The sequence below is a fragment of the Vanacampus margaritifer genome, chromosome 6, assembly GCF_051991255.1.
Source record: "Vanacampus margaritifer isolate UIUO_Vmar chromosome 6, RoL_Vmar_1.0, whole genome shotgun sequence".
Lineage (NCBI taxonomy): Eukaryota > Metazoa > Chordata > Actinopteri > Syngnathiformes > Syngnathidae > Vanacampus > Vanacampus margaritifer.
Genome location: NC_135437.1, coordinates 21634780 through 21659983, shown reverse-complemented (window position 1 = coordinate 21659983; position 25204 = coordinate 21634780). Strand labels below are relative to the sequence as shown.

The following is a 25204-nucleotide window of genomic DNA, read 5'->3' as shown; positions in this document are numbered from 1 at the left end:
AACTTGCTGTTCTTTTAGTAGTGACATAACACAATTTCTGAAAAATAAAAGTGTGTCAAAATGCGTAGTCTGGTTAGATTCTTTGTTTGTCCGAATTTCCTATTCTTTTGGCCCTCAACTTTTCTTGGCCCATCCTAACTTTTTATTTAAGGCCTTTCCTTGACCCGTCCCGACTTCCTGCTCTTTTGTCTGCTGGCTGACCGATGATGAGCCGTCATCTGGAAGGCACCGTTTATAAGTATTTGGCACATTTCAAAGCTGAACTGTTCAGCCAGAAGTCAGCAGCCTCCGAAAGCGTGGCTCGCGTTACTCTGCGTGTTTATGCTTGTTGGCTGTGATGAGTTGTATGAGTGGCGCTAGCACATTTGATATTGCGCTTCATTGTTGTCAGCTGCTTGGCTGGCGTCATCGGCGCTGCTCACTTTTTATTGCGCAGCATTGTTCTGCGGATGTAATTAAAATCCTCTTTGACAATCACATTCCTCGTTGAGGAACCGCGAGCTTTGACATGTTTTGTGTGATTGTCAGTAATGAAAATGCATTTGCGGCGCCAGGAGTACGGAAAGGATGTTTGGCATCTCGTAAGATTACACAAGCTCATGTCGTCTCTTCTCGTGACATTTGTTGGTAAATTATTTGGCAATGATCTCTCACCTAGCTGCCTTCCTTTATTGGAGGTTTGAAGGACACTGGATTATTTCTCCTTATGTAGAATGATTCCCTAAAAAAGGAATAAAGTGCTCTGTGGCTTTATAAGCACAGCAGCATCGTATTTATTGCCCTCCTAGTTTTTGCAGTAACTCAGCGCTCCCAGTTTCGCCGGAGCTATTAAAATTTATATTCTGGTACTCCAGCATGATCTTGGAGATGATGATTCAGTCTTGGATGATTTCACTTGTTTGTCTTGTGCAGCCAAACATTGGAAGGAGCAGCGAAAGTTTTTTTATGTGAGAGGAGCCTGCGTACTGTTCCGAGGCCAGCTAGAGGACAGTGGAGGAGATATGCTTGATTTATTATGAAAATGTACAACTGCGCTGCATCAAAAGAAAAGACAAGAGCTTTGTTAATTTTGTTTCTTTTCTCTGGTGTATATAATGAGTTGAATTAAGCTTATTGTACTCATTTGTAGTCAGTATAGGAACTAGCATCATCACAACCTTTTATTGATTTATGGTAATGTCATTTAAAGTACAATTAGAATCCCAAAATGCTTAACAAAGCTTATTCCAGCCCTCATCTATTATAATGATTGGCTTGTTTGGAAAGCAGATTTAGAAGCAGTAAAATTTGCAAACTGTTTGGCCATGCAAATTAATCAATATATACTACATATTTTAGGGATAGACTGATTATCAGCCGGGCCGCCTATCGGTGCTGGTATTCGGCATTTTCACAAATATCGGTATTAGCCTTTTTAAAATATTTGAAGGGCGATAAAAGATCTATTTAAAAATGTGTTAACCTCATGGAGCTAAATTTTCAGTTAACTTTATAAGCGATGCTGTTGACCCCTTGAACGCTCTGCATTTTTGTGATTGTTTGAAATTATAACAAAGATAAGTAAAAAAAATTATCATTTCGGATATTTCAAAATTTTGAAAAACTATTTACTGTAGTTAATTAATATAGAGCAAAGTTTTCATTTAAGTTTTTAAAGATGTGATGATGATCCTGGAAACTCCCTGAACTTTTTATTAGAATTTTAAAACAAATATGTGTATTTTATAATTAAAGAATACATTTTTTTTTACATTTTGCAAATCTGAAAAGTTGTTCAATAAATTCAAGCTAAGTTTCCCATTTACTGAAAATTAATATCGGCTCCAAATACCGGTCATCGGCCTCCTTCGCTACTATTTATCGGTTATGAAAAAAACATCTGTCTGTCTCTGTACTATATTGAGAAAAAGCAAAGATAGTCTTTTTACAATTGCAACGCTGTCACAAAATTCTGTGTAAGATCCATGAATAATGGATTCTTTTTGGCAATGATTCACCACCAGCCACATAAAAAAAGAAGCGCTTTATTCTTTATCTTACATGTTCACATGTGCATGTTTTTGACACATGCTAATCCTCCAAGAAAGACCACTTGAAGCATAATTATATCATCTTGTATTCCACTCATCCAAGGTCTGGTTACATGACCTCACCTGAGCCGCTCTGCAAATTGTGTTTGACCCCAATCAGGCTGCTGATGACAGTCCAGCCTGAGCTGACCTGACATTGACACACTCGCACTTAGAATATTAATACACTCTCATCTCTCATCTGCTGCCATTAGACATGTACATATATGTTAATAGCTTCGAAAGGCACGGCACCTTGGAATGCATCAGCAGGACAGGGAAGGTTGCATCAATCCATAGTTGTGAATTATGGACACGCAGAATATGACTTTCTCCGCCGTTGAGTCATGTCATGACTGAGGAATGATTTTATAAGCTATATTACGATGACAGCAACAAAAGTCAGAATCAATTCCAGTGGAGCTTCTAAGGTCGAACACAAGCTGCTGAGGGATGTTTGTCGCCTTCCATTTTGACGGATCACCCTTGGTAAATAATGGAAATAGTAATATTAAATAGCCAAGTCACGCTGTCACATCCCAAGCTCACAATTCAAAGCAAAAAAAAAAAAAGCTTAACTGTTGCTTGTATCTTAAAAAACGTATAAGTTGAGTCACTTGTACCTCAAAACACCATTGTATGTGTGTGCTATGTTTGATTTCCTCTTATACTTGTGACATTCAGTATTTAACTAATTTGCTCCCAAAAATGTAAAAATATGTTCTATTTTAAATATTACTATGGTCCCAAAAACATATTTATACATTTGTTAAGTTTTAAAAAAAAAAATGCTAGAGCATACAGAAGGCCTTGATGCAGCCTCTCAACGGCAAAGAACGTTTAGTGAAATGGTAGTTATTACACAAACGGCCAGCAGGTGGAAGCAGAGTATGAGATCAACCAGGGCCATGTTGCAAAAAGCTCTTTCCCCCACTGTTTTCCCACTTGCCCAATTCACTTGCTCCCAAAAACGTACAAATACATTCTATTTTAAATATTACCACGCTCCCAAAGACCTCTCCCAGCCTCTGAACTGAAGAGAATGGTTGAAGCAATGGTAGTTATTACAAAAACGGCCAGCAGGTAGCAGCAGAGTATAAGAGATCAACCAGGGCCATATTGCAACAAAGCTCATTTACTCACAGTTTTAAACTGATTTGTGAATAATGATGAAACTGAGCTATATTCTAATGCTAATTGCTGCAAAACGGAAACAGATAGAAATATACTCTAATCTTTCTTTTGGTATGTTCCATGTTTTTATAGCAATAGAACACATTATTCTGTGGGCCTTGTAAATCAGTCAAAATCCAATAGAACGGGAATAAAAGGAATTGCTTCAGTGAAAATGGTTTAAAAAAATAAATAAATTAGATGCCTTTCCTCATTAAAATCATTAAGTTTATTTAACTGGTTAACTAAATTCAGCCTTGGGTGAGAACAGCGTTAAAATGTTACCGGTACTTGAAAACTGCCTATACAGGTAAATTAATGGAATACAATTGAAGGAAATATCTTTATTGTTACTACACGTGCACAAGTACAGAGAACAAAATTTCACCTAACATGCTCAACACGTCTAAGAAACATGAAAAAACAATAACCAAACAGAGGGAAACAGGATGGAAAGAATTTGCTAGAAAGCGCCCCGAGATCTTAGATTAGAAGGGAAGACGTGAGGAAAGAAAAGAAAAAAGACAAGGGGAGCATAGTATTAAAAAAAACTTGCACATACAGACAGACATGACATCAAATCTCAAGACTTGTACATGTAGGAGACGGGAGGGGTGAAAATGGTGGCGGGGAAGGTGACGGAACCCTGATGACTAGCAGGCCTAATGAAAGTTTTATGATGGTAACAGATTTGTTCTTAACGGAGCGGTCACATGTAGTTCATCCTTTAAACGTCTCAATGGGAGACTTGGGGATGGTTTGGATCGTATGCAAGATAGTAACAGTGCAAACGTTTTTTTTTTTTGTTGTTTTTTTTACAAGTTCCTGGGACGCATAAATCTGCTGCTGCCGTGATAGCAGTGTTGTAGTTACAGAGGACGTTTGAAAGATTCGGTCCCCACAGCAACGGCACATTTTGCCCCTGAGCGATTACACGCTACGCCTCTGGATTAGCTTGCCCTTAAAAGCCTATCAAACATAATATAAATAGTTCTTTGCAAGGGCTAAAACGTCCTGGCGAGTCCTCACCGCCAGAAAGCTTCCTGGATGGCTTCTGCGGAGGTTAATGTTTGTGTCACTGAATTGAATTCCATCGCTCGCTGCTCCGTTTAACTTACAGCCGACTTGAGTGTTCACTTTGACATTCATGGCAGCAGCTACCTACTGTATGTCATATAGAAATACGATCTGTGACTTTCAGTGAAATAGATAAGATCACATTTTACGGTGGAATCTGAGGTCGAAATTCATACACTTTTACAACAAAATTAGATCATCACTACTATTCACTATGGATAGCAGTACGTCAAATATAAACCACTTCTCATTTACATGCATTTGACATGATTCCATCCATTTATAACTGCTATTAGAATGTGAGCCAAAATCCAATCCGAGGCTAAAAAGAACCTTGCATTGGTGTTAAGCAAATTGATCGTGTCTGCATCAATCAAGGCTAAAAAAAAACACACCGTGTTGCGATCAGCAATTTTATTTCTTTAGTCCGTTTTCCAACAAGGGAATGTTTTGAAAGCCCGTTTTAGGTGCTCTTCAGATATTCATGGCAAAATCATCCTCATACAAAATTTAGTCAGGCCTTCACCTTTCAAAACAGGCCTGACTGACAACGCTGCCTCTGTGCAGCCTTCAGAGTGAAAAGAACCCTGACAGGATTGTGTGTTGTGCAGGCTTTGTTGTTTATACAGCAGCAAGGATGAAAAGAACACCTACAGGTATACTATTGACAGTTTTTAAATATTTGATGGAGCCGTTTCGCATTATTTGACATTTATCTATTTTTTTTTAGGGAAAATAATTTATTAAAACTGTGGTACGGTGTAGTGGTTGACACATCTGCTTCACAGTTCTGAAGTTCTGGGTTTGGATGTTCTCCTTGTGCTTACATAGGTTTTCAGCAGAGGTGATGTTTCAGTCTCAACTAGTTTGCACTCGACATCAGCTGTGGTAAGTTGAACTACATACACACTAGGATGTGCAATTCATTAAAATTCAATTACAATTTCAATTATTGCACTCCACAATTACAAACACTTTTTTATTTTAAAATGAATAATTTAATACATCTTGTTTCGTCCAAAAGGAACTTACATAATTATAGTGTTTCAAATAATTTCATTTGTCTTAATAGTTTTAAATGTTTAAACATTTTCTTTTTTTGTACCAAAAAATAATCGTTTGAAAAATCGTGGTTCGTGATTATTATTTTTTCCATAATCGAGCAGCCCTAATCCACACTGTGTAACAACTCAAACCATTTTCACCCATTGAAACAAATGGTAATCTATTCTAGCAAAATTAACTCATTCACTCCCAGCCACTTTCACTGAAGCAACCCCCTTCGCTCCCTCGCTTGGCTGTTTTACTGGATTTTGACTGACTTTACAAGGCCCACAGAATATTGTGTTCTATTGCTATAAAAACATGGAACCTACCAAAAGAAAAATTTGAGTCTCTTTTTTCATCAGGAAAAAAGTATAATTATATCTGTTTCCGTTTTACAGCAATCAGCATTAGAATATAGCAAAGTTTCATCATTATTCACAAATCTGTTTAAAACTGTGAGTAAATGAGCTTTGTTGCAATATGGCCCTGGTTGATCTCTTATACTCTGCTGCTACCTGCTGGCCGTTTTTGTAATAGCTACCATTGCTTCAACCATTCTTTTCAGTTTAGAGGCTGCATCAAAACCTTCTGTATGCTCTATCATAAAAATAAAAAAAAACACATTAAAAAACATATAAATATGTCTTTGGGAGCATAGTGATATTTAAAATAGAATGTATTTGTACGTTTTTTGGGAGCAAGTGAATTAAATAAATTGATAACGAGTTTTCAAGAAGTAAATATAGATATTACATAATCAAATAGCATGTAAAGAATTAAACAGTTTATGCGTCAAGATTAATTCATTGCAGATCCTTCTTGTGTGCGCAGTAGTAAAATACAGTCATGCAGACAAACGAAGAAGAATTCTCACAAATTATATTTGCGATATTTTGTCTCAAACAATTAGTTTTCACGTCCCACAAACTGACCTTTTTGGTAGCATGATGACGGTTATCAAGAGTTTGGACGGAGCGACAAGCAATTTAGGTTTGATGCCAGAACCAATTTGTCATTCGCACGCGGGAAGCCACAACGGCGTCAGTCAAACGTCAGGCTTGGAAAATAACGTGTACCCAACAATGATTTGATCTAACGGTACAACTTTCAGTCACATTCCGCAACACTGAAGCTTAATTAGCTTGTCAGCCTTTCATTTTGAAAGCAATCCCGAGAAGCGTGCACTCGCTGCTTTGCTTGCCTTTCGGAACGGGGAATTTTGATTATCATCCAGCTATTTCTCGGCTAGCTGGGCGCTTTATGATTGAGTCGTGTAATTGCTGATGGTAAGTGACACCACTCGTGCTCTGTAACAAGCAACATTAACTTTTGAGGCAATTACAAGCTTACTCTAGAAGTGCCCGGGGAAAGCTTCTCATCAGACAGCTGACTAAGCGAGAGCTGATGCCGTTTTTGAGGTCGAGGTTGTGAGATGACTTGCTAATAAGTTTCCGAGGAGTGATGGGCGATCGAATAGAGTTGGACCAATCAGATCCAACACATGAATCGTACTTAAGCGCGCAGCACCGAATGTTTGATCCCTCATTTAGGTACGACTAAATTGCTTTATGTCCATTCGACCTCCCTTCGAGAAACTTGTTGTTTCATTGAGTTGACCGTTCTTGCATCCTCGTGTCGTTGTTCTTTTTCTCTATTAGTTCCACTAGGTTTAGATTGGCACCCTTAGTTCTAGTTATGTTTGTCGAAAAGTAAGAATATCGGGATTTTTCTTTACTGAGCGCGTCTTTTCAATTTTCATCAGCGCCTCAGTTTTAGTTTGTTTCCTTACTAAAAAGCAAACCCTGTGAATTGTTCATTCAAACTGTAAAATAATCACCAATGTGTTTCAACTTTGATATTGTTACTGTCTGTTCGCACGTCCTAGACAAATCAGAGTCTAGGTGGGTAACAAGCGGGGGCTCGTCCTGGAGATGACCCGGTTTTCGATCGTAAAAATAAATTGGAGCAAATCCCTTGATAGACTGATATGTTTCTCTCAAGGCCGATACAATACCGAACATAAGTAGTCAAGGAGACCGATAACCGATATTTCAAGCCGATATTTCAAGCCGATATTTCAAGCCGATATTCATTTGCAGTAAAAGAGAAAATATTAGTGTAAAAAACAACAACAACCTTTTCTTTGAATAAAAAAATTAAAATAAAAATCATTGTAAACATACGGTTTATAGAATTGACATTGTTTGTTTAAAAATTATAACAAAAATTGCAGGGAGCTTCCAGGGTCATCAGCATGCGGTATGCTAAATAAAAACTAAGCAAGTAAATGGTTCTCTTAAAGTTTTCTAATGTAAACTAAGTTTCTAATATTTCAACTTCATTTCATAATTTTATCTTTATTTTTTTTAAACAATAATAAAAATATGAGCCCTGACGATGGACTTATAAAAGTCCGTGGCTCTGACACGCCCGACCATACGTATTTACTTCCGCAAACACAGCGTTGTGAGTGACGTTGTATCTTCTTCTGCGCATGCGGGTCACGCATTACGTCCACGCTGCAGACAGACTGAGGTCGCAATTCATAGGTAATGTGAACGCTTACTCAAAAAAATCGGATTACACCAACAAATCTTAATTGAGCATTAAGACCTGCAGTGCGAACGTAGCCTAAATGTGCTTGAAATATCTTTGCGAGTAAAGCAAGTAAAAACTCTCTATGAACATCTTACAAATCCTGATGAAAACCCCTAAATTTGCTGTACGTTCGCAAGCATTCACCACTCGGTGAAGACGCCAGCTTAGCTTCATCGGCCTTCACATTAGTAAAAAGGCGATGCCGATATTTGTCAAAATGCCAAATATCAGCACCGAGAATCGGCCCAGCCAATAATCGGTCAAACCCGAGGGAACAGTTACTTTTTTTCATGAATAATTACACATGTGCATATATATGTTGTAAATAATATTATGCCTTAATTGTGTTATTAAAATGCATGCATTACTCTTGAGAATCTTTTGAAAAAGTGGAAAAATAACTTAGTTGCTAGAATCTGCAAAGTTTTCTGGATCTGTAACAGATTCCACTAGTTCATTTTGTGCTTCCCCTCTATAATTCTAAAGGAAATAGTTTTTTGTGCAATCCTGCTACCCCCCCAAAAAAAATCAATAAAAACATAATATCCTTGGTGGAGGTAAGCAGCATGCCTCAATATCCAAATGCAGGATGATTGACATCACTGGCCAGAAGGGTCCACATACCCATTAGCAGCATCCTTCCAAAAAAAGAGAAGGAACGTGCAATTACCCGGCATGGATTTGCTCGTTCCGCTGGGCCTCCTTTGACCTCCATCTTGAGCGCTTTAAGCCGGCGGCCCGTGAGAAATGCTCCGGCGACAACATTCAACCCGCTTGATCGTCACGGGACGAAACGGCATCAGCTGCGCCACCTCGTTATGTTCAGCATTTTAAAAGCATCACTTCACAGTCCTCGCAATGGACGGTCAAGAACGGCTTAAACGGTTAGCATTTAATAGCAAACTAAGCCTGGAGTGTTGTTTGATTTTGAAGAGTGAAAGTCACATCTGTATCAAATACCCTGCGGGTTCAATGGCGGACCGTATTAAGCCGATCTTCGGCATTTATGGAGGCTCCATAAAAGGAGGCAAACGAAATCTTGGCAAAATGGAGGGAAAAGCACAACAAACAGAATTGAAAATATTCGGACGTCTCGGGAAGGTTGGTCCCTTTTGAATCCCGTCTGGAATGTGCAGGTACGGCATATAATAAGAGTTGATGATCATCTCCATGCTCACAGCCCTTTGTATAATTAATGAGAGCAGCTGCATGGAAAACAATCCAAGCATGCATGTGGTCATGAATACGAGCCTTGTTGCTCCTCCACAAGCTGGAGCTCAGACTTGCCGACATTTTGTTACCCCGAAACACTGACTGCTCCTTTTGCATTGTGACAGGTGTGTCATGCGTGTGTGTGTGTGTGTGTTGGGTCTTAAGTGAGCAACGCACACACCCTCCCTTTGCTCGCATTCATCTATCATGACCTCATTTCCCAAGTACATTTCACATTCCTCTCAATATTTCATAAGAAATGTAAGGAAGTGCGTGTCTTTGTATTGACTACCTGCTACTGTAAGTTGAAGGATCGGCACATTTTTCTCTGGCAGCCAATCGGATTGATCGTTTTGCGTGATCACTTTTTCACACGGAGAACGCGGGCAGCTTCATTTAAATACCAGATTTGTGCTTGCTAAGTGCCTCTCTTACACTCAATGTTGATTAGATGAAGAGCGGCGCAAAAGATGTCATGCGGAGGAATGTACTCAGTGGGAAATTTCTAATGTTCCAGAAATAACTTGCTGGGATGTTGCACTAAAAGAAATGAGGGGAAAGAATCTATTGTTACTTTTGGCTAAATTTATATTTGGCGACAGCAAGATATCTCAGAAGCTGTGAAAGTGACAGGTCACCTTTGGCCCCCCTCCATGTTGGTGCCTTATACGTAAAACAGCGACACAGTGAAAAGCCGGCCTTGACGGGCAGCGTGAAAGGGGCCGTTGACACCTTTTACTCGTATTTACCTTCGACGGTTGCCGTTTTGTCACAATTCCACTCCATTGTTTTTCCTTTGTGCTCTCAGTATGTTTCCATTCACCTCCATTTACCCTTGCACAGGTGTGTCTCGTCAATCAGCCATTAAGCCTCTCCTGTTTGCTCATATTCTACCAGATTGTTCTTCCGCTCTCACGCAAGACTCTCCAGTATTCTTCTTTGGATTGATCTTTGGTTTTCATCGCAGCTTCTGCCACCGGCTACAAGTTCTGCTTTGGCCGTTCCTGCTGTGTGTTTCATTTACATTTCCAGGCCCCGGAACTCTTCCCAAGTCTGCAGAGACTCTTGGTGTACAGACGCTCCCCACCTTACGAACGAGTTACGTTCCGGACGATCGTTCGTAAGGTGAATTTGTTCGTAAGTTGCTTCAGTGCTATATTTTGTATTATAATTTATGTTTAAAGCCTATATAAGTATATTGAAGGTTTATATAAGTATGTTTAAGGCTTGTACAAGTAACCTGCATTGGTTTGTACTGAAAAAAACTTTTAATAAAATGGAGAGAATACGTACAGTACTGTACTGTACTACGTATGTTAGAGAGAGAGAGCGAGAGACACACACAGTATGTACATGTACGTAATAAGATAAATAAAATGAAGTTTAACTTACTTTTGGAAGATGTACTCGATGCTTAAGGAGATGATGGAGGAGGAGGAAGAGGAGGATTTTATATCATGAGAGATTCTTTGTCGTCGCTGGAATCGGCTTCAAAAGTTATTTCCTGCTTCATGGGGACCGGCGTTTTCTTCCTCCTCCTCCTCGCCACGTTGCTCAGCCTCCAATGAGCTCTCACAGCGCCAATCGTCGGTATTAGCGGTGGAAAGAAGCACTACGCGCAATACAAAATCTAACTTACAGCATTTCTTTCCGAACATTTTTCGACATACTGTACGCGCAGAAATGTTCGTATGTACCGTTGTTCGTAACTCGAATGTTCGTAAGTAGGGGAGCGTCTGCACATTGCTTTTTGAACCAAATTACTACTCCTCATATCAGACATTAAAATTCATACCAATGACTACTGTGGTCTGCACTGTAAAAAAAGTAAAAAAAATAAATAAAAAAAAAAGTAATTTCCTAGCCTTTTTCCATAATTAAAGTACAGTTTTTAACTGTAATTTTAACAAAATTTTACGATACATTTGTGAACGTATCTTAACAATCAATATATGTATTTCTAATGGAGTTTTTTGTGTGTAAAATAACAGAAATATTGTATGTTTTTAAAGTTACAGTGATTTCATGCTATATTTTATTTTGTTCTTTTGAGTTTTTGGTAAATTAAATGATATTTTTAAAATAAAGTAAAAAACTGTCAAATACAAAATAAAATTCTGTTATATTAAAGTTATTTTTTACAGTGCGGTGTACTGTATTTTGGTTGTGAAAGTATCTCGGAAGTTCGCCTTCATCCTCTACTCATTCCTCGTCAGTACTTTCTACGCAGAGCATCAACACTGGAAAAACGCAAGCTCTGACGCTAAGGCCAATTGACGCCTTTTGACCTGACATATTTTTCAGCAACCGGTTTAGGCAGCAAACGACCTCCAAATCCGATTTTTCTTCCCCCGTTTCTTGTCGGTTGCTTTTACACAAAAGCGCGACACGGGGAAATAGCCCTTGAAAGTGGTTATTGACGTCTTTCCACCTTATTTACCGTTGGCCTCAACCTCAAGCACTAAAATATCTCTAAAGCTGGAAAACCGCCTTGGCCTTTGGAAAAGACGGCTTAGACTGACAGTATGAAAGGGCCTCTTGATACCTTTTGGCCTGATTGACTTTTGTTTATGCAGCAAACAATCTCCAAAGCGTCGTCTTTGCCCATGTTGTGTTAGTACCTCTTTTCTTCTTCTCACAATTCTGTTGTATGAACTTTTTTTTTTGAACAAGAAGGCGACTCACACTTTTTTTTTTTTTTACGGAGAGCTCAGTATTGTTCATTCGGTAATTTTACCGATTTGACATGTCATCATCATTGCTCTCTTTATTTGATTTTTTTTCCTTTTTTTTTGTGTGTATGTGGGTGAGTATGTGTATGAACTTTGGACATATCTCAACCCCCCGCAACACTTCTCATAGCCTCCCTTTGACCCTCATCATAATTCCCTGACCCCCAATCTAAGGCGGCATGCCGACCTGCCGCGTTGACATGACCATATGTCCTTTCTCCTTACCAACCACCATCCGCGAGGGATTCTTAGCCTTATTCACGTGGTGCGACCGAGGGCTCGGTCCCTTGTCTCTTCCTCGTGACACTGGGATCAACACACATGGCGAGAGTTGTACAGATAACCTTTAGCTGATGCGCGGGACCTTGATTGATCCAGCGCCTCTTGTGGATATTGACTGGACGGCTGCCTCGTCACGTCTCTAGGCGGCGGAGCGGAGAGTCGCGTTATCGCGCCGACACTTTGACACGCACACGCACGATAGCTTTGTGCGCGCACAATTAAATGTCAGCTTGGCTCCATTGATAAAACAGGCAACGAACATAATTCACAGGTAATTGGTTGTCTTTTCTTTGCACCAATGAGTCAGTAACTAATAGTCTCCTTCTGTTGGTATGCAAAACAATCATTTTAATAAATAATAATAGTTGGTATACATGTACAGTATATATAACTTAGCATAATGGCCATGGATTTATTTGCAAAGTACAGTCTGAGGTGAGATTCGAACCCGCAAACTCCTAGCTACCAACTGCTCTGAACAGTATCAGAGAGCTGGTAATGATGATAAGTTGTATGTATGGAAGTGGGCGTGGCAAGTGGGACTTCAAGTTCAATGTCAGTGCCATTAAAAATGAATGGGGAAAAGTTGATATTTAACGTTAACTTGTGCCATTACTGTAGGTAATGTGGAATCAGACGATATATATATAATTTTTGTAGCAAGTTCAAATTTGTGTAAATCGGATGTGGGAGTTTTTGCACTGTAAAAAAGTGAGGAGAATAAAATGCTATAATAATCGTATTGAATAAAGGTTAGAAACAACATTAGTGGGAATGATTTTCCACAACTATTATTGATCAAAGGTGGAAAATGTTTTCCCACATAGGAAACAATAGAGACTAGTTCCAGGGTCAAACTGTCCCTAACTTAAACCTACAGTAAATATAAACAGGTCGTTTTAATATTCCTAATCATTTTAAATTTGTTATATTAGTTAACCACTGTACTATTAAGAAAATACATAAAAATAAAACCTTGTCCTTGATAGCAGACATGTTTGGTGATGCTTTCAAATCTAGTCCTCTTTATTATTATTCTTTATACACATGTATTGAAGCTGCTCCTTCAATTGAAACAGATTTTGAGACAGATCCAAAGAAAAAGCAAAAAAAAAAAGTTTATCCTTTCAAGCTTGCTGAATGAAGTTCTCGCATGGTGTCAAACAAAAATGTTGTTTTGCACGTTTGGATGTGAATTTTGTAATTTAACCAATTCTGATGCTAACAAGTCAAAACAATAAAACGTCTTCTCACATTCTGGTTGAGACCACACAAAAGTGAGAACGACTCTCACAATTCTGTAGCTAGTTCTATCTTTTCATGACACTTCAACACAATCAAAAGTAGTCAGTGTTTAGGTTATATAGCAGTGGGATTTTATTGTTCCTTCAAAATAACTGAAAATACAGCCATTGATAGCTAAAACCATGGCAACAAAAGTGAGTACACCCCAAGGTGAAAACACTTTTGCCTTACTTTTACTTTATTTAGTCAGTGTCAATTCTTCAATGTTGTTCCATTAAAGGATATACTTAAAAAAAAATAAAATATATATATATATATATATATATATATATATATATATGTTGGCGATTATTGTGATTTCAAATTATTTCAAAAGGAAAAATGTATTTGATAATATGCAAATAATGAATAGAAATCTTGCTCACAGAACAAACTAAACATGCAAGTCAAGCACAGTCAAAACATGTCATATTAAACACACATCATGGTCCATTGACTCCACTTTGGGCGCAAAAAAAAAAAATGAAAAAAGAGAAACAGAGTGCACAAAATGGATTTCACTCAGAAGGTAAGTTGAACCGAGCCGCCAACAGGAAGTCTGTGGCCCTCGGGAGTAATGACGATTGAAGGAGAGGAGACATACAGCGAGATAAACAAGCGCTCATGCACTAGGGAGGATCTCCCTACAGTGTGCGACCACACCAGCGCTCTCTCGCTCTCTCGCTCTCTCTCTCTCTCACACTTCCCCTCCCTCCCTCTCTCTCTCTCTCTCTCTCTCTCTCTCTCTCTCTCGTGTTTCATCTCACTCTGTCTTCTCTCTCTTAACTTGCCCGCCGCTTCCTACTGACAGATGAGGGAGACACCGCCGAGGAAGAAACTCGGGGGCGTGAAGAGTGCATTGGGTTCCACATCCGGCCGCCTTTTCCTCATGAGCAGCTCGTCAAGTTGGCCCGGAACGCCGCTGAGGAGGAAGATGAGGAGGATCGGCGCGTGAGGGAAGAGCAGCAACAGGGTGGCGTCAAGCTGCCAAGTGAGCCCTGCTTCTTCATGCTCGAGCAAGGTCAGCTGCGCATCACTCAACACTTCACACTTGTTATTATTTCTGCCTTAAAGTGATTGTTTTTAATTGAAAAGTGAGAAGGGAAGTTTCGTTTGAGACTTTCTGCTGTCCAAAAGTACATCAGGCATTCAGGTGGAGTCTCCCTTTTTTATTTTTATTTTTTTTTTAAAAAAGGCATCACTTGGAGGCTAATAAGCAGGATTGGCAGGAAGGCAGGCAGGCACCGCCGCTGGTGACTTGGAAACAGGCATGTGGGAGACGCTTGGTTGGATTTAGGGAAGAGAAAACGGGGGGGTCGTGGGAGGGAGGAAGGAGATTCCCTTTGTTCAGTCACACACACACACAAAAAGAAACCTTCTCCTCTGTGAAATATTCTGCCCAGGGGCGGCTGCTGTCAGCTTTTATGATTTGGCGTGACTGGGAACATTGTTTGAGACTACACTATTGCTGGCATGTGCATGAGATGGCTGTAATGTGCCTTCATCCATGCACACGGATAAGACACACTCCCTGGATGATGAGCTCATATTATGCACCGGGAGTAAGGCGGCGTTGTCTGAAGAACTGTTGCCCAACGTCTTCATGTAGTGGGCTACTCAACAGTAGAGAGAACTAGCCGATCATTAGGGCTCTTTTTTTTTTTTTTTAAAGTGGGGTGAGGCCTTTATTTCTACAAATCGCTAGTTCTGGGCGGAATCCTCACATCTCCAAATCCATCACTTTTTAAGAAATCCAAATAACAGCATGTGTGTGTGTTGAGCAATTAATACATCATTTAAGCAAGCAAGACATTTTGAACACTTAATGGGTCAATAATTTGTAAAGAAAAAGAAAAATAACAGACCCACATAGGGCCTAAACAATAGTATAGATTTGTGGGAAAAAAAAGATGAGTATGTCCAAGTTTGGACAGTAGAGGTTTTAAAACATTTTGCATAAATTAATAATGATCATTTAATTGTTGTGTATTATAATAACTAGGAATAAGCAAATCTACCAGGCCTTATTTCAAAGTATCGGAAGTCGCAACGGTGGCCGATACTCTACCAGGAACTAATAATTAGAAATGAGAAGCATAGAAAATTGTCATTAATTTCACGCAATTTAAGAAAAAATGCTATATTGGCATATTTAGGCTTCCTTTAAAATTAACTATTGTTTTTTGGGGGGAAATTTTATGTGTCAAACATACTAGTAGTATCGGTACAGTATTTCCTATCGGTATCGGTGACTGCTCAAGAATTGAGTACTTGTACTTGTATTGTAAAGTGATGTCAATAATATCATCCAACGCATGTATCTTCAAATTTTGTAATAAAAAATATTGCATTTAGAATAAAACATTTTAAAATAAATAAATAAAGAGGTACATGCATTTTTTTAGACACCATAAATGCATTAAAAAAACATCGGGCCGATACCCGGGCTTATTTCAAGATTTTGGCCCTCTTTTGGCCATTTTGTGACAATTACCATAAATTTCATGCGATTTTAACGGAAAAGTGCTATATCAGGATGAATAGAGCTTTCTTTAAAATTTTCTGTTTGTTGGGGGATGAAATTTTCTATATCAAAAGGACTAGTGGTATTGCTACTTGGTATCGGTATCGAACATTCCTCATTTTGTTTTATGGTCTAGGTCACTCACTGAAATGCAGATGATCACTTTCTTATTATTTCTAATGTTGGTCCCGTACATCACAGCATCAAAGTGGTTAGCACGTCGGCAACTTTACAGTTCTGAGATTTGGGATTCTTCCTGGCTTCCAGCTTCTACGTACATCCTAAAAATGTGCATGTTACATTCAAACGCTTTATAAAATCAATGGATTTGTGGAATAAATCCACTCAAAAAGCTTTATGTTCAGCTTTACAGATGCCACGTCCACTCTATGGCATTGTAAAAAAAAAAGGGGGGGGGGGTGATGTGATGGTACAGGATGAGTAAGCTGCCATTTTTATTGGGGCACATCGTTTATTAAATCGGAGCAGCGATTATTCAGGGCATGGTGTTTATTATTATTATTATTATTATATTATTTTTAGCGAGCCTTGTAGCGGCTGTACTTTTACTGAACACAAAGCATTGGGCTGTCACAGCATGCGGCGCCACTATCGCGCACGGTGCGTGTTTAGACACAAAAGAAGAAATATTGCATAGGACGCGCACAATACGGTTCGTTCATTTCTGCACAAGTCAAGTGTGCGTCTGCGTTCAGCCATTGTGTTTATACAAAGACCTCTAAAGTAAAAAAGTAGCTCTCAAAAATGGACGTTCTCATGCGGGGACTGTAAACATGCTCGCATGTTATCAACTTATCGTCACTGTCGCCTGCGCAGGAGTGACTCAACACGCACAAGGTCATGCAGGTCGTGTTTGGCCATCAGTCATCAGCGGAGGCGTGTGTGCGTGTGTTGTGTCACCTTGTCTCGCACATGAGTGCGTGTCAAACCACTCACAAGACCACTACATCTGTGCTTGCTCCAAGGTTAATTTGGTCAAAATGAGACTAAACTTACTTTGAAAAAACATTTTTGTTAATGAGAGAAAATCAAAATTAAAATGAACTCATTCCCTCCCAGCCATTTTCACTGAAGCCACCCCCTTCGCTCCTGGCTGTTTTACTGGATTTTGACAGATTTTGCAAGGCCAACAGAATATTGTTACATTGCTGTAAAAACATGGAATCTACCAAAAGAAAGATTAGAGTCTCTTCTTTCATCAGGAAAAAAGTATTTAAAAATAATAATAATATCTGTTTCCGTTTTGCAGCAATCAGCATTAGAATATAGCTTCTTCAAGTTTCATCATTGTTCACAAATCTGTTTAAAACATTGGGTAAAAGAGCTCTTTTGCAACATGGCCCTGGTTGATCTTTTATACTCTGCTGCCACCTGCTCCCCACCGGCTCCCCTGCTTTTGTCGCTTAACTCAGCATGAATATTCTCAGAAAAAATCACAAATTTACAAGAAAAAACTCAAAAATGTATGACATTATGGCAAAGTGGCAAATTTGCAAGGGAAAAAACCCCTCACAAATTTAGGAGAAATTAACTCAGAAACTTAGAATTTCCATGTTTGCAAAATGCCTGCGTAAATTTGTGAGTTTATCTCACAAATTTGCCACTTTTTAATACCACAAATATTCAATTTTGTTCTCGTAATATTGTGTTTTTTCCCCACAAATTTGCCACTATATTATGTCGCAAATATTCAAATTTTGTTCTCTTCAATTTTTGCCTTTTTTCCCACAATTTTGCCACTTAATAATTTCACAAATATTCAATTTTTGTTTTCGTAATTTTGTGAGTTTTTCTTACAAATTTCTCACTTTATAATATCGCAAATATTCGAGTTTGTTCTTGTGGCCCTAATACGCCGTTGTACTTCACGCATGGCGCATGAAAGAAAATCTGCCATTTGCGGTCTTTCTCTTCTTCTTTGAGCATTTTAAAAGCAGCTTCCAGCTGTTATTTGTGCAGCGCCGCCCTGTTGCTGCAACAACGCAATTGCAGCTAAAAATGACACCCAAATGAGTGCAACGCTGGTCAGATAATAAGCGCTTTCATGATTTTATATAAAACTAAAAATGTTGGAAGTGTAGCCAGCAAACAGTATTGTACGCTTTCTAATATTTTTCTTTCAAAACTAGTTATTCATTCATACATTTTTTACTGGAAGGAATACTAATCAAATGCAGAGGCGACTACGGTATGTCATCATGTGCTGAATACTGCAGACGATTCACTTATTAACGGTCCTTTGTGGCAACCATAATGCTAATGTGGCCCCTGGATGAAAATGACTTTGACAGCCCTGTGAGTAGTCTACACATCTCACACGCACACACATTTTGATGGGAAGGCAGAGCGAGGCGAGCCGAGGCGTCGTGACCAGTGCTTTGGCACGAGCTATCAAGGTGAACATTTGGAGTGAAGAGCGCTTCACATTCAGGGGAGATCATCATGGTGCTGATGAAAGACAAGACGTCACCGCGCCTGAATGTCAAAACCGCCACACGCGTGTGTTTAACGCCATCTCACGGATCATCACGCTCCGACTACATCCATTTTATGGATGATAATCAATTACTTGGAGACTGAAAATGAACAGTATAAATGCCCAATCTAATCTGCAACATTTGCAATCAATTATTTGTTGTTTTCACATGACAAATGTTTGTGAATGGCAGAAAAGACCACAATTTTTTTTTCCAACTGTGAAATCGTTATTCAGACAAGGAATCGTACTCCCAAGTATTCTCTTAGCAATTAAACAATAACTGCCTTGTTCTTACACAAAAGGAGCAAAAAGCAGAAGGCGGAACACAGAGGCAGCGGCGCCTCAGGCTATGAGCTAAACCTCGTCGGATTGAAATGCACAAGCCAACTGTAAGAAATCAAACTCCAGCCTACTGATTCTTCTGGAAAAATAAGACGTCAACATCAGTCTACCGTCAGTCCCGCAAATTAAGACATACCGTACTCCCTCAACGTCACATTTGGAAATGCTAACTCCAGCAGCCTGCCGTTAAAATATTGCAAAATATAAAATACGAATAAAATCAAGTTGGAAGCACTCATTTTACTAGCCTTAGCACTTTTTCTACCAGTCTAGTGCAGGTATATATGGACTATCATATAATTCTATTATTGCAGTATTTACACAATAGAGGACTGAGCTTTTTGTTCTGAATGATCTCATTTCATCTCTGTAAACGTCAGTAAAACAAACTCAAAAAGCAAAATAACAGCACCCCATTGAAACTCTGCTCTTCCGTCCTACTACCCATTATCTTCATGTCTTATATAAACATTTTCTTATTGCCTCCCACACAGCTAAATGTCATACGGCAAGAAAAATGCATGCGAAACGTCACGGCAGATGAACCGGAGAGTGCTCACAGGTCGGTGTAATGGCAGGGAAATATCAGCTGGGAGCGAAAGCCCAGGACAAAAATAATACAATAAACGATAGATCTTTATGGTCATTGTTACCGGACAATAATGGCATTGAACCAGGAAGGGAAGAAAAGAGAAACAGTTTGTACGGCACATCACGAGTGCAGTTTGAGACAGGAAATTTTGTAAAAAAAAAAAAAAAGAAATTTTAAACGAACACTAGATTTTGCTCATCTTTAAGAATATCAGAAGACATCCTAATTTTGATATTCATAAATAAAAAATTTAAAAATCTGATAAATACAGCCTCCAGTGCTACTCACACTGGTGTATGGAAGGTGCGAATGTTTGGTGGTGGTCGGAGGGGCGGTAGGCGCACACTGGCAGCCACGCTTCCGTCAGCCTGCCCCCGGGCAGCTGTGGCTACTTAAGTAGCTTACCGCCACCACAGTGTGGGTGTGTGAGTGCATAAATAGTGTATCCGTTCCATCAAAAAAATTGAATTGGTTAAAAAAAAAATCATGACGCTTCATAACACATGCCTGTTTGTAGGTGGGACAGTGGTTAGTAGGGGTGGGAATTTTAGAATGTCTCACAATTCGATTCCGATTTTTGGGTCTGCGATTTTTATTCTGAATCTATTTTCGATTAAGAACGATTTTTGATTCAAAATGATTTGATTGACAATGATTTCTGCTTCAATCTATAGATGTGCAAGGAATTGTAATGATCTACTCCAGTCTGACTCGCTAATGCTAATTAGCGCGCTACTCGCGGCACTTTTATCACTCAAAAGAACGGCTCCACACTGCAAAAAAAAACAACTTTTATTGGAATCACTTGATCGTGACTTTTTCCTTCTACTCTCTAATATGGCTACAACTTAACAGTATATTAGACCGCGTGGAACCACACTTGGGGCACCAAAGTGGCCAAATCGGGTACAACGTGAACAGCGCTCCAAATAAAGGCATACATAGACAAAGGCGATTCTGAATCGTACTAAATGAGAATCGCGATTCTTATAAGAATCGATTTTTTTTTGGCATACCCCTAGTGGTTAGCATGTCTGGCTCACAGTCAAAAGGTTCTGTTTCAAATCTTAGCTCATGCCAGGTACTCTGGCCTCCTCCCACATTCCCAATACTTCTTTGCTGACTCTAAATTGTCCATAGTTGTGAGTGTGAATGTTTTGTCTGTATATATGTGCCGTACAATTGGCTGGCAGCCAGCCCACGGTGTATGCGCCCAAAGCCAGCTGGCAAATGCTCCGGTGACCCTAAAGAGGACAAGCGTTCTAAAAATTGGATGAATGGATGCCAGTCTGAACTGCACTGATGGCGATTGCGGGGTCGTGAGCATGGCGCTGCCTAATTGTCTGAACTCGCAGTGACAAAGTGGCCTCATCACATCTCACGGCCGGTTTGGGGCTGATTGATGACACCGGCGGCAGCCGATTAATTATCGTCCACCAAGTCAAAATAAACAGCAGCTGTTGTCATCGCCGATTCACACTGTACAGTCGCGTCTGCTTTTCCATGCAGCCGTGCTCAAAAATGTACTCATTAGTTTGTCTGCTATGTCATTTTTTTGGGTTCATGCCAGAGTTCAACCGTGTGTTTGTGTGTGTGCGTGCGTGTGTGTTAATATGAATTGATGACCACTTGCCAGAGCTGTATGAGAAAATGTGTGCTTGTTAGACAGCGCGACGCTGAGTGATGGCGCCTTTGATGCTACTTCTATTTCACATCAGATTCCGCCCATTAGATATAATCTAGCCAAGGGAATCTCACACTCACACACGTACGCACACATCTCTCTATTTTAGAGGCAAAAAGCCAACTCCCGGTTGCAGTGTCCGCAGATGTTTTTATATGGCACCAACTACTTATTAGTATAGTACAGTACAAAGAAAACTACAGTACTATCACTTATTGTCCCATTTATTTTTTTAACAGCAAAGTTATACATAAATGAAAACTTGTATCAGCCACAAAAAATATAGATTCGCAGAAGTGGTCTGCTTGTTGCTAGGCAGAATTGAAAGGCTGCCTATTAAAAAGCTGATGATTCTGTTTCTGTATATTTCCTGTTAACTCGCCATGTGAAGTTCAGTGCTGGCCTTTTCATTTAATTCATGATTGATGATGTTTGAATAGTAAGATTTATTATATATAGAGTAAATGAGAACACTAATTTGTCGCCTACAGTAAGCAAAAACTCGCAGCTTATATGACTGACAACTTCCTGAAGTTACTCGAGGCCACGCCCCTTATTTAAAGCCACACATACTGTATATGTACAACATATTGTTTATATGACAACTTCCTGAAATTACTCATGAGGCCACACCCCTTATTTAAAGCCACACATACTGAATATGTACAACACAATAGAAGAGAAGAAGAGAAACAGGAAGTTTAGATTGGGACTGGGATATGAAAAGTGTTAACGTCCAAGTTGTGCTTGAAATGTTTGTTTGACAAAAAGTTTTTTTTCTTCGTTTAATTAATTAATTTTTTTATCAGGAATTGGAATTTTGACAAAACTTAGCTATTTTCTAACGCTGATAACTAAAGAACGGAAAGAGATAGAAATACCCTTCTTTTTTTCTGATGAAAGAAGAAACTCTAATCTTTCTTTTGGAATGTTTAGAATGTTTAGATAGCAACACAATATTCTGTGGGCCTTGCAAAATCAGTCAAAATCCAGTGAAACAGCCAGGGGCGAAAGGGGTTGCTTCAGTGAAAATGGCTGGGAGGGAATGAGTTAAAAAATAATAATAATAAAAACAGCTAACAAGGCACTTTGGAATAATCAAAAATAGAAAATTTACTCAAGTCCAAAAACAAGATTCATAGTGACAAACCAAAAGTGGTAATCTGACTGATGACGACAAAAGCACAATGTACTGAAAGACAGAAAGAAACCATGGAACTGAGGCTGCATTTGAGGAAGGTGGAAAGTTGGACTTTTCTGACTTCATACCAGGAAGTATACACGCCCCTTTGAACTCGGACATCTGAGTTGCAAAGTCGGGAAAAAAAAAGGACCCCGACTTTAAATCTGACGTCACTCGACAATGACGAACGCCGTAGAGACAAAGATTGTGAATAGCAAAACATAATTTACAGCATTATAAATATATTTATCTATTAATTAATTTATTTATTATAGCATTAATTTATTTATTCAAGAAAAGTAACATTATGTAACCCAACGTGATTTCAACTCATTTTAACCAGAACAGCAAACAATTTATCGGAATCAGCCATCGTTCTTGTTTACATTTGCTGCAAACGCTTTGAGATCGAAAATGGCAAATGTCCGACTTCTCACCTTCCTTGAATTCACCATGAATATGAGAAAACTGACGAGATGACAAGGTACACCTGGACAAGACGCGAGTGGCCGGAGAGAGGCCCACACCTCCTGACTTCTAAAAAGTTTATAGCTGAGAATGAATCAAACATTTACAAATTCATCTATCAAAGTCAGCAAGTCAGCGCTCATTTACATGCAGAATTTGTGTGTGTGTGTGTTGAAGCCTGGGAGCGTTTGCGTGTTTTCAAAAGGAGATGAGGCGTCGCTTTGTTTGATATGCGCACAGAATAATTAAAAAATCAACAAGCTGTTTGACCCGCCGGCGATGTTTGAGTAGCAACGCCTTGTGCGCGTGTGCAAAATAATGACATTGATTCAGATTCTTTTTTCGTATTGACCCGGCGGAAAGAGTGAAATCACGCATGACGGAGCATTCGCGGCTGGTGAAATGAATACTCGGGGAAATCGGGGGCTGAGCAAATATTTATAAGTAGAGCTGATTTTTGTTTTTTTCTCAAGCTCGTGTCTACGCTTGTCGTTCATTACATAAATTAGAAGCCATTGTTGGGGAAGTGTTCCTTTTTCAGGATAATTGTGACAGCGAGGGGTTTGTTTCCGAAGGCCAACAGCGCATCGATGTATCGGTGTGTAAATGTTGCTTGACTCCGCCTTGTTCTGCCATTAGCTTGCCTTGCCAGCACAACCCGTGTTTAACCTCCCATTGACTGCCCCCCACCGGGACCCCTCATACATCATTGTTACGTCTCAGAGCTGCAAACAGATGCCCGCTGCTTTGTCCGAGAAGTAATTCACCGCCATTGTGAGCTTTCTTTTTTTTCTTCAGTCTTTTAATTTGCTGTTTCAATGTTGTATATACTGTACTTGAACGTGTCAACTGTCAGGCGGTCTGCGGGGCAAGAAAAAAAAATAGATAATTTTTTTTAGAAGCTCAACTCTTCAAAAATTTTACAATTCACATTTTCCATGAAAAATGGGGATAAATTTGTAAAATAAATTGCAGGGGGGAAACGGAGAAAAAACTAAATACTGTATTAAAAACACTTGACAAAAAAAAATTGCTAATCTGCATAATAATTCACAGGCGCCCAACTGCAAATCAACTGCAGTTTTAAATTGTAGTATTACCATTCACCACTAGATGGCAGACATGGCTTAATTGCTCTTATACAACATGGGGAATGATATGCAGGATTAACTTTTAGTATTTCAATAATAATGCAATTTTGAATGAGTTGATTTTTGCACACCAAAAAATAAAAAGCATAAAATGAGTTGTTGCACTTAGTGTTGGTTTGCTGTTCAACAGTTTTATGTCGTCTTTGATTTGTCATTTTTTATGCGAGAGACCCCTCTGCACTGAGAAAAAAAAAAAACAGTATGTGGCTATTCTGTATGATTATTATTTATAAATTTTAGCCAAAAATAATAATGCATGGACAATCACACAGAATAGTCATTTAGAAACATATGATTATAGAGTTTGACTTTTTGCCCAATTATTTACATGTCGGTAGCTCGCAAGAACGAATTAACAGCACCTTCCTTGCCTTGTTTCAGCTAATTAGTGCACTCAATTTTGCCTCAGTTGCTTCAAGACCTGATTAATCCACAATTAATTTGGCTTACTTAGTGCTGTGAGAGTCAAAAAGCTCTCTGTGCACCACTGAAATCTACAACCACAATAATAAACATTGTTCAATTAAAAACTGCCGTTAATAGCATCTTTGTAGAGGCAGATTTGATTATTATTTATTTTTTATTTTTTTTACCTTGGATCTCATGTCGACGGGTTAAATTTGAAGTCATAGCAGAGGAAATTGGTACAAGTGCAGTGCAAAGAATCGGCTGAAAGGTCCTCTCTCTATATAAAGCCATTGATCTAAGTGACCTTCCCGGCAGAGGGGCCAAAGAAAGAAGCTCTGCCGGGGGGGGGGGGGTCTGTACGAGGGGTTAAGCGTCCATGTCAGACACTGGCTGCTGCTGATTAAAGAGCCAAACGTGTCACTTTGGTTGAGCCTTTAGTCACCGCAAATGGCTTCTTTTTTCGGCTGAGGAGAGGAGCATTTCGGGGTAAAACACGGTTGTGGATTTCCAGGAACAACCTTAACATTTGGCCTTCTTTTCAAAGTGCTCTCACTTTTTTTTACTCCCCCTTGCCGCATTACAAGGCGATAGAATTCACAGTGGTGCTGCATCTGACAAAAAAAGATGGCCAAATAACAAACAGTGCTTGTTTGCGACAGATGGCACTTTTGTCTTTTTGTCTCTCTAAAGTCTTCGCCTGCTGTGCTGCTGCACGCTGTGGTAAGTACAGCGTGTAGCAGGAATTCCCCTTCACCGAGGCGGTAAACTGGCCTGCTATGTGCGGCGAATGAGTTTAGCGCAAGGATTCCTAAAACGGGGCTGCTGAGATGCACATTTACTGCATGCCAGGGTTGAGATTGCGACCAAAATGGTCGCTT

The 25204-nt window shown here is 39.3% G+C and overlaps 1 protein-coding gene across 4 annotated transcripts in view; it reads left to right on the top strand.

Annotated features, from left to right (window-relative positions):
* LOC144053816 (protein shisa-like-1a) overlaps positions 1-25204 on the top strand; it is a 62760-nt gene that overhangs the window by 8699 nt on the left and 28857 nt on the right. For 2 of the 4 annotated variants that reach the window (XM_077568661.1, XM_077568658.1), the window contains exons 1-2: positions 5151-5207; positions 14286-14495. The gene's annotated coding sequence lies outside the window, so the exon portion shown is untranslated. Of the gene's footprint in view, positions 1-5150; positions 5208-14242; positions 14496-25204 lie in introns of those variants that run through there. The other 2 variants (XM_077568660.1, XM_077568659.1) reach the window with 2 other exon arrangements.